Genomic DNA, 16175 nt, shown 5'->3' on the forward strand with positions numbered 1-16175 from the left:
GAGGGCGGCACCACAGTCCTGGCAGCATTAAGGGATGACTGCCTAGGCCCCTCCTGGGGCGTGGAGCCGGGCCCCCTCACATCTTGCCTGTCAGCCGTGCTGGGCAGTGGCAGGAAACACCCTGTCTTGAGGCAAGGGGAGCAGGAAACCCCAACGTCAGACCCCTGTGTGCCCTGCAGTCCCCCTCACCCACACGGACACATGCTCTCCTATTGCTTCAGCAGGAAACCAGCCTCACTCCCAGCTGCTGCTCCCTTGCCAGAGCCCTTCCAACTTTCCTACATTCCTTCTCCTCACCCACCTCCCCAGGTCCAGGTCCCCTACTCCAGCTGGCCATGGTCGCTGCCTTTCCTTGTCATGCAGATCCCTCCCTGCCTTCCCCACACACCCCTCCTGTGCCCTGCTGATTGCTGGCTCAGGGAGTGGACAGGACACCGCGCTGGCAGGGGACAATAGGGCAACAGGAAAACAGGCCACTCTCGGGAACAAACAGGAGGTGGAATTGTCAAGATGCTCATTGTCTATCTAGCCGGCCTGAAAACTGGATCCTACTGGTTTACATCAGATATTCAGGGGCTCCGACACCAGGGGGATAGGGCAGACAGGCTGATACATTTTCTCCTTCCAGCAGACTGTGGTATTATTTAAAGCCCCGATTTTGGACCATAAATCCCATCGGTCTGGTTAATCTGTCCCTCCTCCCCAGAACACACACCACTGTCCCCATGGTTTCAGAGTCAACGTCTCAAGCTTCAGAGTGGAGATGAATGTGGTATCTCCTCAGGGAGCGTTTCAGGGCCCAGGTGTTTAATTTCACATCCTTTACCTCCTCTTCATAGAATCATAGAACACTAGGGCTGGAAGGGACCTCAAGAGGCCATCGAGTCCAGCCCCCTGCCCAATTGCAGGACCAAGTACTATCTAAACCATCCCTGATAGACATCTATCTAACCTGTTCTGAAATATCTCCAGCGATGGAGATTCCACAGCCTCCCTGGACAATTTAGTCCACTGTTTGACCGCCCTGACAGTTAGGAACTTTTTCCTAATGCCCAACCTAAACCTCCCTTGCTGCAGTTCAAGCCCATTGCCTCTTGTTCTATCCTCAGAGGCCAAGAAGAACAAATTGTCTCCTTCCTTCCTATGACTGCCTCAGGGTTTCTGGTCTCACCAGGTCATTCTGCATGCTGCAAATGGAAAAGGCCCCAGCAAAAATCCCACTACCTGAGTTTGGGTGTTCTCTCTCCCTCGGCTGCTGTCAGTGTCTGAGGCACAACAGCCTGGGATGTCTTCCCACAGACAACCAGGAGAAACACTGGCAAACCTGCTACAAAGACGCATTTATAGGGTCAAGGAAACACTCTGCTGTGAACCCACAATCGGATGACAAATATGGCTCTGCCTAGCCGGTTGGCAAGGCAACACCTGGGCAGCTGCCACAATGACTAGCTAATCACGACTGATGGAGATACAAACCATTCCAACGTCAGGCTACTAATCTGCCTAAATATTTATAGCGCAGCTTGGGTCTGGCAGGCCAGTATCACCCACACACCAGCGAGGGGTGTAACTGGGACTAACAAAGACATCCAGAGGCTTCTGGTGCCTGAGTCCTCAGGGGTTTAAAATGAAGGACCTATTGTCTCTCAAAGAGCTGGAGAAGGTGGCTGTTAGGTACGAGGCCTTCAGCTGACAGCCCTCCTTGAAACTGTTTCTGACCATCTCCATGGACACATCTTTTTACCACGTGAACTACATGACACATTTCCACTTGGACCAAACCTCTACATGTCACAAGGCATCACACACAAGCTCCCTCTGGTGACGGTCAGACGGACAGATATATTGTAGCAGGACAAAGGGCTGGAGGGGCACGAGGGACCCAATAATAGATGCTGCAGGCAGACAGAGTGGACGGATAGAGGGGTGCATTTGTGACTGGACAGATCCATGGAAGGAGGAGTAAGAGAGATAATATGGGTGGATGGGTGGCAGAGGTGGCTCCGTGAGCAAGAGAGAAGGGAAGGCTGGATGGGGTGGTGAGGTAAATTCTGTGGGTAGAAGCCATGGTCTGATTCACATGGAAAGGGATGGGGGCCACCAAGTAGGGGCTGAGGGTGAATATACAAATGAACAGGCTAATGAACAGAACCTGCAGTATAAACCCATCACTGACTGAGGCAGAGCAGTGGGAGGTTAGCCTGGTTTTCTCTTCTGTAACTTTGAGGCCAAAGATGACGGCCAGCAAATTGTTTTCCATCTGGGGCATTAATGAAGCCCAGCAGACTCCTGTCTATCTCTTTTATTGGCATATCAGGTGTCCGCAGACGGTCTGGGGCCATCTCCGTTACGGACATCTGTTGGCCTTCACGTCAGAATGGAGAATCCCTCTTCCCCTTAGGCCAGTCATGTGTCGTTTTCAGGCATGTCTGGTTTTGTGCTCCAAATCCTTTCCCTTCTCTCTTTTCACCCCCAACAGCTGTCTCTGCCTTGAAGGTAACTTAACCCATTTGTGCTCCAAAGGGACCCTTCTCCTAGAGACGCCTGTCCTGTGCAGGAAATCAGACAGCATCTCAGTGGGGGCAGCCAGTTATGCTTATCCACTGAGAAGGCCTGTCCTGAATCCAATGACTCCCCCAGGAACTTGGGCCTTACCTTTCACTCCCCAGTGTTCCTACAGGGTCATGGAAACAGTGTGGCTTACTGGCTTACGGGGACTGTGTGTCAGTAAAGAAAACCACACCTGGATGTTCTCATTGGCTCAGCAGTAGTTCTGCAGAGAAGGACCTGGGAGTTGTAGTGGACGAGAAGCTGGACATGAGGCAACAGTGTGCCAGTGTAGCCAAGAAAGCTAATGGCACATTAGGTTGCATCAAGAGGAGCGTTGCCAGTAGATCCAGAGAAGTGATTATTCCTCTTTATTTGGCTTTGGTGAGGCCACATCTGGAGTACTGTGTCCAGTTCTGGGCCCCCAGTTATAGGAAGGATATGGATACACTGGAGAGGGTCCAGTGGAGGGCAACCAAAATAATTAGGGGGCTGGAGCATATGACCTATGAAGAAAGGTTGAGGGAATTGGGACTGTTTAGTCTGCAGAAGAGAAGACTGAGGGGGGACTTGATAACAGCCTTCAACTTACTGAAAGGAGGCTGCCAAGAGGCTGGAGAGAGGCTGTTCACAGTGGTCACGGATGGCAGAACATGGAACGATGGTCTCAAGTTGCGGTTGGAAAGGTCCAGGTTGAACATTAGGAAAAACATTTTTCGCTAGGAGGCTGGTGAAGCATTGGAATGGTCTCCCCAGGGGAGTAGTGGAGTCTCCATCCCTGGAGGTGTTTAAGTCTCACCTCGACAAAGCCCTGGCTGGGCTGATCTGATGGGTTTGGTCCTGCTTAGAGCAGGGGGCCTGAACTCGATGGCTTTTTTAGGTCTCTTCCAGCTCTATTGTTCTATGATTAGCAGTGGGCTTGTACAAGGTGGGAGCAGCAAATTGGGAGCATTTAGGGAATGTCAATCCTATCTGTTTCTTATACAGTACTTTCCATCTGCAGATCTCTGACGCATCACATCATTAATGTGTTTATCCGCACAATGCCCAGCAGGCCGGGTAGGGTGGTTGGTCCCTGTGTGCAGATGGGAAGCTGAGGCCCAGAGAAGTTAAGTGATTTGCAAAAGGCCACAAAGAAAGTCTGTGATGGAGCTAAGAACTGAACCCAGCCTTGCAATTCCTGAGCGGGGAAGTGAGGCGGCTTGCTCAAAATGCCCAGAGCACAAAGAGCCAAGATAAAGAACTCCAAAGAGCCTGGGTCATGTAAATAAATCCCAGATGCCCCTCTTCAGCAGGAGACACAACAACAATGTTCTAGCCCCTCATGGTTATTAATGATCCCACTGTGACAATTCCAGAGTATCCCACTCTCCTGCCCAGTTTCCATTTCAGTTCCATATTCCTAAATCCCCCACTGGGATTTCCATGGCTACATCATCTTCTTTTTCTTTTCTTGTTTTCCTTTCCATGCTATTGACTTAATTTGGTGGCCTTTAAGAACAACTCAACCATTGCTGACATGAGACAACATCGCATACAAAGAAACCTAGACGGAACCGGCTTTGCCACACAACATGAAGGCCAACACTTCAAATAAGGGACGGGAGCGCCAGAGTCAAAGGTCCTCCACTAATATTGCTCTGTCCCCATTATGCAATCATGTTGGTCCAGGGACTGTCAACTTAACTGTCTCAGCTGATCTCAAGTGCTGGGCTGGAGCATGAAGACAGGAGGTGTGTCTGAAGAAACCAGGACGCTATTGATACGTCCATTAATGCGTGGGAGACACTCAGGCCTGCTGCTCCATGGATCTAAGCAGCTGAGCAACAAACAGGAAGCCAGTGCAGGGTTCCCTCTAATTTTTTCCATTCGTGGGCAGAATAAATTTTGTTATATGCAGTAAAGCATATGTGGATGTGCACCGCCAATAGAAACATGTGCCTGCTGTGGGTGCTCTGCTAATGAGCTGAGGAGCATCTGAATATCTCCTGGGCACCTGCCCCAGCACTCAGCTTCCAGGCAACACCGGGTGCGGACCACAGGCACTGGCATAACAGGCTCCCTGTAAGAAGGGCTGCTCACCAAACCTTCAGCTTCATTCTGCACCAGGCAAAGCTCCCAAACAATGTTCCAGGATGGCCTCAAGGAAATCCCATCAGATTAGAAAACAGACCAGGATTGCAGAGGTGGAGTTTGTAAGTGCAACTGACTATATTAACCATTGCTGTGACCTGGGGATCCAGGAGCAGCGAAGGATCCCAAAGGGCCCTTTGATTATTAACCTTATCAGTAAGAGGTAGGCAGAACCCTGCCTCAGAGACACTGGTTTCCCCGGCTCCATCACCTGCTCTAGGCCACAGCTCTGATCCTTGACTTGGTTCTGGCAATATTATGCGAGGCAGATGGAACAGAGCGGTAGGCCTGAGTGTCTCCCACATGCTGATAGAAGTTCAGCCCATGCTCTCCCCTCACATATGCACTGAGCAGGTAGGGGTGAGAAGAGAACCCTGCAGAGTCATACGCAAGCAAACAGAAGAGCAGTTGTCCTATCCCACTCCCCGACGCAGTGCAACTCCGTTTATCTCTGCCAGGGTCCTCAGCCTTCATGGCCTGTCCTAATCTATGGCGCAGTGTCATTGTGCCCAGAGACAGGTACTGCCTTCCACCCCAGCTGCAGCTGCATTTCTGTGGTGAAATAGGCAACTAATATTCGGTGACTCTACGACCTCGTTGCTGTAAGAACCCCCTGCCCAAATGATCCTGGTGGGTTGGAGTCAGGACTTGGTCAGAGTGCCAAACCACGAAATAAATTGGTCAATGGGAAATCATCTGGGCAGATGCTTCCCGTGTCCTAGATAGGTTTAGCTCTGTGGGCCAGCCCCACCTGTGTAAGGACATCCCACGGGACATGCGAACAAGCTCCCCTGTCTTCACGTTTCATGAACAACTGACAAGCCTGGGGCATAAGAGAGCAGCACAGGCAGGGAAGGGTTCTCAGCCATGAAGATGAAGAAGCAGATAGTGCTTCCGAGAAGCCGGAGTAAGAAACAGCAACTGAGCGTTGTGGTGATGTGAAAGCCAGGAGCAGGCCCAGAAGAACTCACCTCCAGAGGCAGCTCAGTAGGCCTAAATGCAACAGAGAGTCAAGCTGGTGAACGGAAAGGGACAGCTAGGTGAAAGCACGTGCTACCAAAGGCCAGCAGAGACCCTGGAATGCAGGCCTCCAATCCAGGGCAGCAGACACGTAAAGTCAGAAGCTGAAGCCAGCAGGCAGAAGAGCAGGACTGGCTCTGGCTGCAGAGCGTTGGAATGGAACCTGGGCCGCAGGCAGCTGGAGGCTTGGAGGAGGGGGAACTCGGGGAGGCAAAACTCAGGATCAGCATCTTCAAAAGAGGCCACTGAGTGCTGCAGGGGCCTTCTCCTTCACCCTCCCCTGGTTCCTGTCACACAGACAGAAAGCAGAAGGCTGGAAGTTGAGGCGCAGGCAATGCAATGTTTAATGCGGCTGGTTTCAAGCAAACATCTCCCGAGCTCTGACCCTGCAGGGCCTTTTCCAGAGCCAGTTCCCTCCCCTTGCACACCCTAAGCAGACACATCCTTGGTCCCATCTCTTCCAGTTTATGGCATGTTCTGTTTTGGAGGAGCCTTGGTCTGGGGGCTTCACAGCCTCCTCTTTTGTACCCCATGGGAAGAGGGAGGCTGTGTTTCAGCCAGGGAGAGGCATTACTTTGGCCTTTTAGTGTTTCTCGTATCTTCTCTGGCCACCCCCTCACCGCTCCTGACTGGGATCTTGCTTGACTTTGCCTTGAGACAGGAGTTGACACAGCATCAAACGTACTGTGCTGCCCAGCCACGTTTTCTAGTTCTGTCCCTTCTCTCTCCCCCAGCTCCTCCCAGCTGCCTGTGAGCAGAGGTAACACGCCCTGTCTTAGTTCTTCCCCACTCCTGTCAGTAAGAATATAAAGCTATCTAAAAGCAAACGTGCAAACAATCCCCCAAAAGCTATCTCAGGCAAATACGCAGGTCTGCATAGGCCCTTATCATCCCTGCTCCTCCCAATGCTTGTGGCTGCCTCTTACCTCAAACTGAGCACCTGAAAGGCAGCGGCTGCTTTTGAGAACACAGTTGTGATCCTTTTACAAGTCAGCCATTGAGAGACAGACCCAGCTCAGCTCTGCGATTCCCAGCGTTGCCCTTTATCCACACCCTCATGCTTTGGAGGTACACACACACCTCCTAGAACTTGGGAGGTCATCTACTCCAGTCCCCTGCCCCCTTGGCAGGACCAAGCACCATCCCTGACATCTATGTGCCCCAATCCCTAAATGGCCTCCTCAAGGATTGAGCTCACAACCCCGGGTTTAGCAGGCTTCCTGCCCTTTAAGTCACCCTGTGAAGCATTCAGCACCTACAAGTGAGAATCACTTGAGTCTAAGACACATCTCGGCCCCCCCTGCTGCTCTGACAGAGCTGAACTTAAAAGTAAATACACAAAAGCTTCAGCAACTCAGCTCTGCATATTCACGGCTTTTAAAACTACCAAGAGGATGTCTTTCAAATCTGGCTTATCGTGTAGATTTCAATGAGTCTGAAAGATCAAGCCAAGTCTGGAGATTACATGTATCATCATTCTATAGCTTCTTAAACCTGATTTGCACCTACGCTAGGGCTTCTTTACACCATTCTGGAAAGGTAAAGAGGCCTTAAAGTGTAAGTTACAGTCGCACCACCAATGTGGTGTGATGGGGCTCCAGTTTAAATGGAAATCAGACCTGGTGTCTATAAAATATGCCATGTTGCAGTGTGTCTCAACCTTTTGTAAGAACGTACCCCTTTTTCAAAAATGTATTAGTAACCCCAGATTTCTCTGGCCTTCCCCTAAAGGCATGCATCCCACCCATTGAGAAACGCAGTCCTCCAGTAATCTGAGGTCTTGAAGCAAGTGCCATTCAATCTTTCCAGATTACTGTACCCTTTCCAGAAGTCAGATTTATTTTGCCTACCACCAAGTTGCACCTCCCTTAAAAACTACTTAGAAAAACTTGCAAAAATATCACAGAAGATGACTATTGAAAACTTGCCGACTTTCTACCATCTCATTATCAAATAAAGGAACTGGAACAGAAATGTTGTACTTACGTTTCATCTTAAGACATATGAAAGAAGTCAATGAATGAACTTTTAGATTGTACTGACTTTACTAGTAACAGAGAGAAAGCCGTGTTAGTCTACATACTACCAAAACAAAAAAGCAGTCCAGTAGCACTTCAAAGGCTAACAAAATAATTTATTAGATGGTGAGCTTTCGTGGGACAGACCCACTTCTTCAGACCATCTGGTCCAGCTTTGGTCTGAAGGAGTGGGTCTATCCCATGAAAGCTCGCCCAATAAATTATTTTGTTAGTCTTTAAAGTGCTACTGGACTGCTTTTTTGTTTTCACTTTCCTAGTGTTTTTTATGTAGCCTTTTGTAAAACCAGGCAAATATCCAGATGAGTTGATGTAGGCCCTGGAAGACCTCAGACTACTCGTAAGGGTGATCGTACCACTGGTTGAGACATTGCTGTATTGTATACAAAACTTTAGACTGCATTTTATCACACATAGTGCTAACTGACAAGTAATTGATAATGGACTAAACAGAAACTGAATTTTAAAGTATAAGACAAGGGCCTAGAATTAAGGTTGAGATTGCACCCTTAACTCTGTATTTCCTGAACTGTAGCGGTGTCAATACACAATCTTAGCAGCGTATTATCGCTAATTTTCCATATCTGGATCCCTGTATCCCGTGGCTTTCTTGGCCTGGACACACTGTTAAGATGGAAGACCAAAGAATTACAAAGTGGGTTTTCCAAGAAATGTTGCTAAGCAGCCACCAACCACAAGGCTGCCTGAAAGCTTCAGCCGCCTGATGTCAAGTATGGGACGGGTAGCCATGTTAGTCTGGATCTGTAACAGCAACGAAGGGTCCTGTGGCACCTTATGGACTAACAGAAAACTTTTGAGCATGAGCTTTCGTGAGCGCAGACTCACTTCATCAGATGCTGGTCTTGGAAATCTGCAGGGCCAGGTACAAATAAGCCAGAGCAAGGGTGGGGATAGCAAGGTTAGCTCAGTCAGCAAGGGTGAGGCTTACTACCAGCAGTTGATCTGGAGGTGTGAACAACAAGGGAGGGGAAGCGGCTTTTGTATTTAGCCAGCCATTCGCAGTCTTTGTTTAAGCCTGAGCTGAGGGCGTCGAATTTGCAGATGAATTGTAGCTCAGAAATTTCTCTTTGGAGTCTGGTCCTGAAATTTCTTTGCTGTAGGATAGCTACTTTTAAGTCTGCTACTGTGTGGCCTGGGAGATTGAAGTGCTCTCCTACGGGTTTTTGTATATTGCCATTTCTGATATCTGATTTGTGTGCGCTTATTCTTTTACGTAGAGACTGTCCAGTTTGTCCGATGTATATAGCAGAGGGGCATTGCTGGCACATGATGGCATAAATTATATTGGTAGATGTACAGCGGAATGAACCCACGATGGTGTGGCTGATCTGGTTAGGTCCTGTAATGGTGCTGCCGGTGTAGATATGTGGGCAGAGCTGGCAATGAGGTTTGTTGCATGAATGGGTCCCTGAGTTAGAGTGACTGTGGTGCAGCGTATAGTTGCTGGTTAGGATTTGCTTCAGGTTGGCAGGTTGTCTGTGGGCAAGGACTGGTCTGCCTCCCAAGGCCTGTGAAAGTGGGGGATCATTGTCTACCAAGCATTCTTGAAACTGCAATACCCACCTGAGGAAGTGAAAAAACAGATCAACAGAGCCAGACGTGTGCCACAAAGCCTCTTACTACAGGACAAGCCCAAGAGAGAAACCAACAGAACACCACTAGCCATCACCTACAGTCCTCAGCTAAAACCTCTACAGCGCATCATCAGGGATTTACAACCCATCCTGGACAATGATCCCCCACTTTCACAGGCCTTGGGAGGCAGACCAGTCCTTGCCCACAGACAACCTGCCAACATGAAGCAAATCCTAACCAGCAACTATACACTGGACCACAGTCACTCTAACTCAGGGACCCATCCATGCAACAAACCTCATTGCCAGCTCTGCCCACATATCTACATCAGCAGCACCATTACAGGACCTAACCAGATCAGCCACACCATCGTGGGTTCTTTCAGCTGCACATCTACATATATAATTTATGCCATCATGCGCCAGCAATGCCCCTCTGCTATATACATCGGACAAACTGGACAGTCTCTACGTAAAAGAATAAACGCACACAAATCAGATATCAGAAATGGCAATATACAAAAACCCGTAGGAGAGCACTTCAATCTCCCAGGCCACACAGTAGCAGACTTGAAAGTAGCTATCCTACAGCAAAGAAATTTCAGGACCAGACTCCAAAGAGAAGTTTGAGCTACAATTCATCCGCAAATTCGACTCCCTCAGCTCAGGCTTAAACAAAGACGGCGAATGGCTGGCTAAATACAAAAGCAGCTTCCCCTCCCTTGGTGTTCACACCTCCAGAGCAACTGCTGGTAGTGAGCCTCGCCCTTGCTGACTGAGCTAACCTTGTTATCCCCACCCTTGCTCTGGCTTATTTCTACCTGGCCCTGCAGCTTTCCAAGACCAGCATGTGATGAAGTGAGTCTGTGCTCACGAAAGCTCATGCTCAAAACTTTTCTATTAGTCTATAAGGCGCCACAGGACCCTTCGTTGCTGTACCAGTCTGATGAGCTCTCCAGCGAATGTCCTCAATTGCACATCTGCCTGCACATGGTTAGAGGTCAGTCAGGGTGATGCTCAGTCTGCAAGCAGGGCCAGATCCCTTCGGGGCTTGCCAGGATGCTGCTGTGCTCCATCGCCATACAGCAATACATAAATGTGCCTAGAGCTAGACAATCTGCACGTTAACAAGTTTGCAGAGCATTGTGGGCACAACGCACTCAATAGGCACAGCTGGTTATAATGCCAAACGTTAAGGTCGCCCAATAACTTTTCACTATTGAACCTTATTTTCAGAGGTTTATCATTACAGGTTGAACCTCTCTAGTCTGGCGCTCTCGTCCGGCAACATCCATAATCCGGCCTGATTTTATTTAGCTGGGCGACCACTTATCATGCAGGTGGGCAAGTTTCTTATGGTCCCATACATTTTTTTTCCAGCCACCTGTCCTGGCTCTCAGTGTTCTGTGCTGTTATTTTGTTCTAATTTACCTCTAATTGTCTTCTAAGAGCCCAATCAGCCGTGGAAGGGTCAGTCTAGAAAAGAGGAGACTGAGGGGCGATATGATGGAGGTATATAAAATCATGAATGGTGTGGAGAAAGTGAATACAGGAGTTATTTACTTGTTCCCATAATATAAGAACTAGAGGACACCAAATGAAATTAATGGGTAGCAGGTTCAAAACTAATAAGAGAAAGTTTTTCTTCACACAGCGCACAGTCAACCTGTGGAACTCCTTACCAGAGGACGCTGTGAAGGCCAGGACTCTAACAGAGTGTAAAAAAGAGCTCGATAAATGTTTGGAGGTTAGGTCCATAGATGGCTATTAGCCAGGGGTAAGGTATGGTGCCTTTTGTTGAAGGCGGGAGATGGATGGCAGGAGACAAATTGCTTGATTATTGCCTTCGGTTCACCTCCTCTGGGGCACCAGGCATTGGCTACTGTCAGCAGACAGGATACTGGGCTAGATGGACCTTTGGTCTGACCCAGTATGGCCGTTCTTATGTTATGACGTCCCATGGTGTGGCAAATTCTCTCGTCTGGCACCGGTCAGGCCCTGAGGGTGCTGGAATACATGTTCAACCAGTACCAAATTTAACTAATTTATGTGAGCATTTCTGTGCTGGGTCTCCGGGCCAGCCTGTCATTTTTTGCCTGGAAAAATTTCAGAAAAGTGGTTCAGCCCTTTCCAAAAACGCAAATGAGGAAAAATCCATTGCAAAAAAAAATCAGCTGCCATTTCATTGAGAAGTTGTAAACCCTTTGTTCTTTGGAGCAGGGACTTGAAATTTCACAGGGAATTAGTTGGTACCAGGGATGTGCCTTCTGCAGACTTCTTGAAAATCTGTCCCAATTTGACCAAATAATAAGTCTCGAAAAATCTCTGTTTGCACATGCTCAGTAGAGACAGTTTGGCAGCTACATTTTTTGAGGTTTCCATCTGCACTGAACACGCGCTGTTTTGAGCTGAGCAGGATTTTGCCTGCTCATTCCAATGGCCAAAGAGCAAGTTTTTCCAGTAGCACCTGTATAGCCTGAAAAACAGCTGGGAGAAAAATTCCAAGTTTAAAGCACAAACACCTTGACCCAGGGCTTCAATAAGACAACACAGGTCGAGAAGGCAGAGCTGTACCTGACACTAGAGCTGTTCTTGCCTGAAAACAATTCCAGCTCTCTTCCCCCAACCCGCCTTGACATCCTGGCCCTTTCTACACCTACATCCATGTATGTATGTACAGTTCTTCTCTTTCTCCTCTGCTGGCCTTAGGAAAGATTCCTTTGCCACAAAACAAATGTCTGTGAGTATTCTGTGCGACACCACAGGGCCTGGTGTCTATCACGCTTGCCCTAAGGCTCCTGACTGCACAAGGGTCTGATCCGCAAGGGAGATGGGAATCCGGCCTCCCTCCCTATGTATTTGGAGAACCGCCAAGGTTAGGAGAGTCAGGGAGTGGGTGGCAAGTGTAAGTTACCCGGAGTGAGTTTTAACACCTCTTTATATAGTAACTTATCAAAGGCCCAGCACTCCCTCCACCCCCCGGCTTGTGTTTTCTAACAGTTCGGCTCGCTTGGCTGGCCAGAAGGCTGTGGGTAATAGAGACATAAACTAGACTGAGACAAGTATCAGAGAGGGAGCCGGGTTAGTCTGTAGCTTCGAGAACAACAAGAAGTCCTGTGGCAACTTATAGACTAACAGATATTTTGGAGCATCAGCTTTCGTGGGCAAAGACCCCCTTCATCAGATGCCTGAGTGGGGCAGGGGGGCGTTCAGAGGGGTATTTAAGGAGTGGGGTCCCAGTAAGAGGGAGGGCCAGAGCTGACAAGGTCTATTCAGCAATGTGGAAATGGCCCAATATCAACAGTACTTATCAAAGGAGGAAAAACCAAGTCAGATCAGACAGGGGGATGTGAGCCTTTGTCAGTTTCTAATGGGGAGATATTAACACCCAGAGCACAGAAGCTGCCTTTGTAAGCTGTGAGCACAGGCTCAAAGAAGAACCTCAAAGTTTCAGGCTCCAGTGCCTTCCCCCGATCTGAGGAAGAAATACTGTATGGCGCGACGGAGATTATTGGGGGAGCTTCATCAGCTTCACAGAGTCTGCAGCAGGCTCCTGTCATCAGATCTCCCCACTGAGGGAGTTGCTCGGTAGTGGAGGCAAGTCCAAGTCAATGTCCACAGACAATCACAGCCCCAGCCCGGTGCAGACGTGTCTCCTCCATAGCAGGCTGAGGCAGTACTGATAAAGACAACCCTAGCATCAGCCAGCTCCTGCCCAGCCTCTGGCACCCACCCAATGACCCACAGGCCAGGAAGAGCAGACCTGACAAGCACAGGTAAAACAGGGTCCAAGTGCTGTCCTAGCTCTGATCTCCTGGGGACTGACAGCAGCAGGTCAGTGACAAACCCTTTCCCCACTGCCTGCCTTGCAGCATTGCATGGCCAGCTACCTGGCATTGGCTGGCGGGTGCAATCGTCCCCTGGGGCACCAGTTACGAGCAACCTGAGGAACCAGCTCCCCAGAGCAGCAGGACGCCTGACTGTGTCTAGGTCCTGTTGTTATTAGGTGCTCGGTAGACGGCTCGGCTGGCTTGAGTCCTGGTGCCATCTGCTATGAGGGGACGTGGGAGGAAAGCACGCCATGTCCAGGGTTCTGCACCGCCTCGGTTTGCACGGTGGGAGCGCCAAGCAGAGCTAGGTGTGTGACCCCTTTTGAGTGTCAGCCTACCATGCAGTATTAAACCATGCAGATTGAACAGGGCTTGTCTGGAGGTAGCAGCATGTGGATGCTGTTGACTATAGACAAATCTCTGCTCCTCCCTCTCCTCTGCACCCAGTTCTCCACCACCTCTAGCACTTGTCTATTCAAGCTAGGGATCCCGCCCACTGCTGTGCAGCAGCTCTCCCCTGTCGGCTCAACAGTGACCTCTAGACTTCCACCTCCAACTCTCTCATGCTCCTTATTCTTGGAATAGTTTCCGTCCTCCAGAACCTCTCTTCTCTGCCCCGCAAGACTCTTTGTCAACAGGCCCAACTCCAAGCCCCAGGTCCACACAATGTTCCAAAGCCATCCCCCAAACCTCATTTTGTGCCCATCTCTACTCCAACCCATCCCTTCCCTTCCATCGTCCATGCCCATCCAAAGCTCCTTCCACCTGAGCGCCCCCCGCATGTATAACCCCACCCAATACAGGATGAGTCCTGAGACCCACACAAAGATAGAAAGGGGGCTGTTCTCCCACAAGCCGGGGAGCTCGAGAGAAGAAAGGATCATGCCCCTCTGACCCACCAGACAGCACAGGCCTCCTTAGCCTTTCCTGGCTCTGTTTTTGCCCTCATAAAAACTTACCAAAACATAGGCCACCTGCACTGAGCTCAGCCCCTGCAGCGACAGAAGCTCCTTTACCCCTGTGTAGTTAGCAGACGTCAGCCAAGGGCATTGTAACCACAGCCAGGCAGAGTATCAGCAATGGTGGGGATACAGACATCTCCTAGAACTAGAAGCGACCTTGGGAGGTCATCTAGTCTAGTCCCTGCCCTCTTGGCAGGACCAAGCACCATCCCTGATGTCTATTTGCTCCAACCCCTAAATGACCCTCTCAAGGATTGAGCTTGCAACCCTGGGTTTAGCAGGCCAATGCTCAAACCACTCCTCACCGGTGCTTCCTTCGCCATCTAGCTTGATTTCTGATTAAGAGAAGCAGCAAAGGACCAAAATAACATGTCCATGTCAGAGAAAAGACTGGCAACTCACTCTGGTATAATCTGCAGCTGGAGGAAACCAAGTCACAGCCTTGCAGAGTCACTGGCCCCTTGCAGAGATAGGAAGCAGCCATGTAAACATGCAACATACAGAAAAGAAAAGCCTACACCTCTGTTGGTGCCAGAGGCGTGGCATTGCCCGCTCACATGACATTAGGGTGTTCCAGGAAGCCCCAGCTCCTGAGGGCAAGCGATCGGTTGAGAATTACTGCTTTCATTTGCCATTTTAAAAGTACATTCCTAGCCCTAGGGAGAAAGCGTGGAAATGTGACTCCTGAGCACCCCAACGGGACAGAAAGCAGAGACAACAAGCATTCCCAAAACAGCAAAACCTTAATTTTCCAGGGACTGCCTTCTGGTTTTTGAGCTCTAGGTGTTGTCAGCCCCACAACTTCAAAATCACGAGCCAGACCCTTCCCAGAACCAGCAGAGTCCTCACTCCCCTCCCTGAACCTAACATCGTGAGAGGAGCTGTGTTCTGGATGTTGGACTCTTGCGAGGAGGATCTAGATGGTGTTTGGCCCTGCCCAGAGGTCAGGGGACTGGACTCAATGACCTCTCCAGGTCCCTTCCAGTACTAGTGTTCTAGGATTGACCAGCCAGGGTGCCCCACCTCTGCGCCCCAGGCCAGAGGCCTGTGTGCCCCAAATTTCCCTCCCCCCTGGCCAGGGTCTTTTAGTTTCACTCCCCATGCCGGGGCTCTGGGCGCCCTTGATTCTAGGCAACCAGCTCACAAACCCTGTGCAGTGACCGACCGCTGGTCCCACCCCACAGCTGTTCCACAGTCACACAGGGCCAGCAAGGTCCGTGGGAGTGGGGGGCTGGGTATGCATAGCAAAACAACACCCCTGCCCCAGTAGTGCCCTGGAGAATACAGGAGAGAGGCCAGGAGCAGAACAGGCTCCAGCGATGCTTACAAGACTTTCATTAGGATCAGGGCAGCAATTCCCTTGGACCTTTGAAACACCCAGCCCTCTCTCCCCCACCCTTCCCCGCCAGGTCTGATGTGGCTGGTGTGGTGGGCTCTGCTTGTCCCCATTCTGGGGCAAGTGGGGTGGGAGGTGTTAGTCTCCGCAGCTGTCAGCCAGCCCCTGTTCAAGCACTAAGACCCAGTGCCCTCAAGGTATTTAGACATCTAATTTCCATTCAATTCAGGCACCTAAATACCTTTGAGGAGCTCGGCTGCAAGTTCTCCTTTGCCACAAGAAGCAGCTCCCAGACCCAGTTAAAGCATGGTGCACAGATGGCTTCATGCACCGCTTCGTGGGAGTAGATTAGTCAGTAGCCCCTTGTGTGGATGTGGGGAAAGGAGGAAAGGGAGTGGCAGTGACTTGCCCAAGGTCATATGTAGAGTCTGTGGCAGAGTTGGGAGTAGAAGCCAGGAGTTCGAACAAGAATTAATCACGGGAAGTTCCCTGGCTTAAGTTACATGGAAGTACGATCCGGAGTCCATAGAAGTAGCCCCTGGCTGCGATTTGAGCATCTCTGCAGAGTTCCCAGGACCGTTACCTCAAAAGAAGCCTGAGCTGAGAAAACCTGGATAGGTGAGAAGCCTCGTCCTGACTCCCACCCTGGATAACTGTCTCGTCCGCCCACTCTCACTGTGCTTTTGTACTAGTGCTTCCCATTTTGCAACTGTTCC

Source organism: Carettochelys insculpta, chromosome 26, assembly GCF_033958435.1.
Source record: "Carettochelys insculpta isolate YL-2023 chromosome 26, ASM3395843v1, whole genome shotgun sequence".
Classification (NCBI taxonomy): domain Eukaryota; kingdom Metazoa; phylum Chordata; order Testudines; family Carettochelyidae; genus Carettochelys; species Carettochelys insculpta.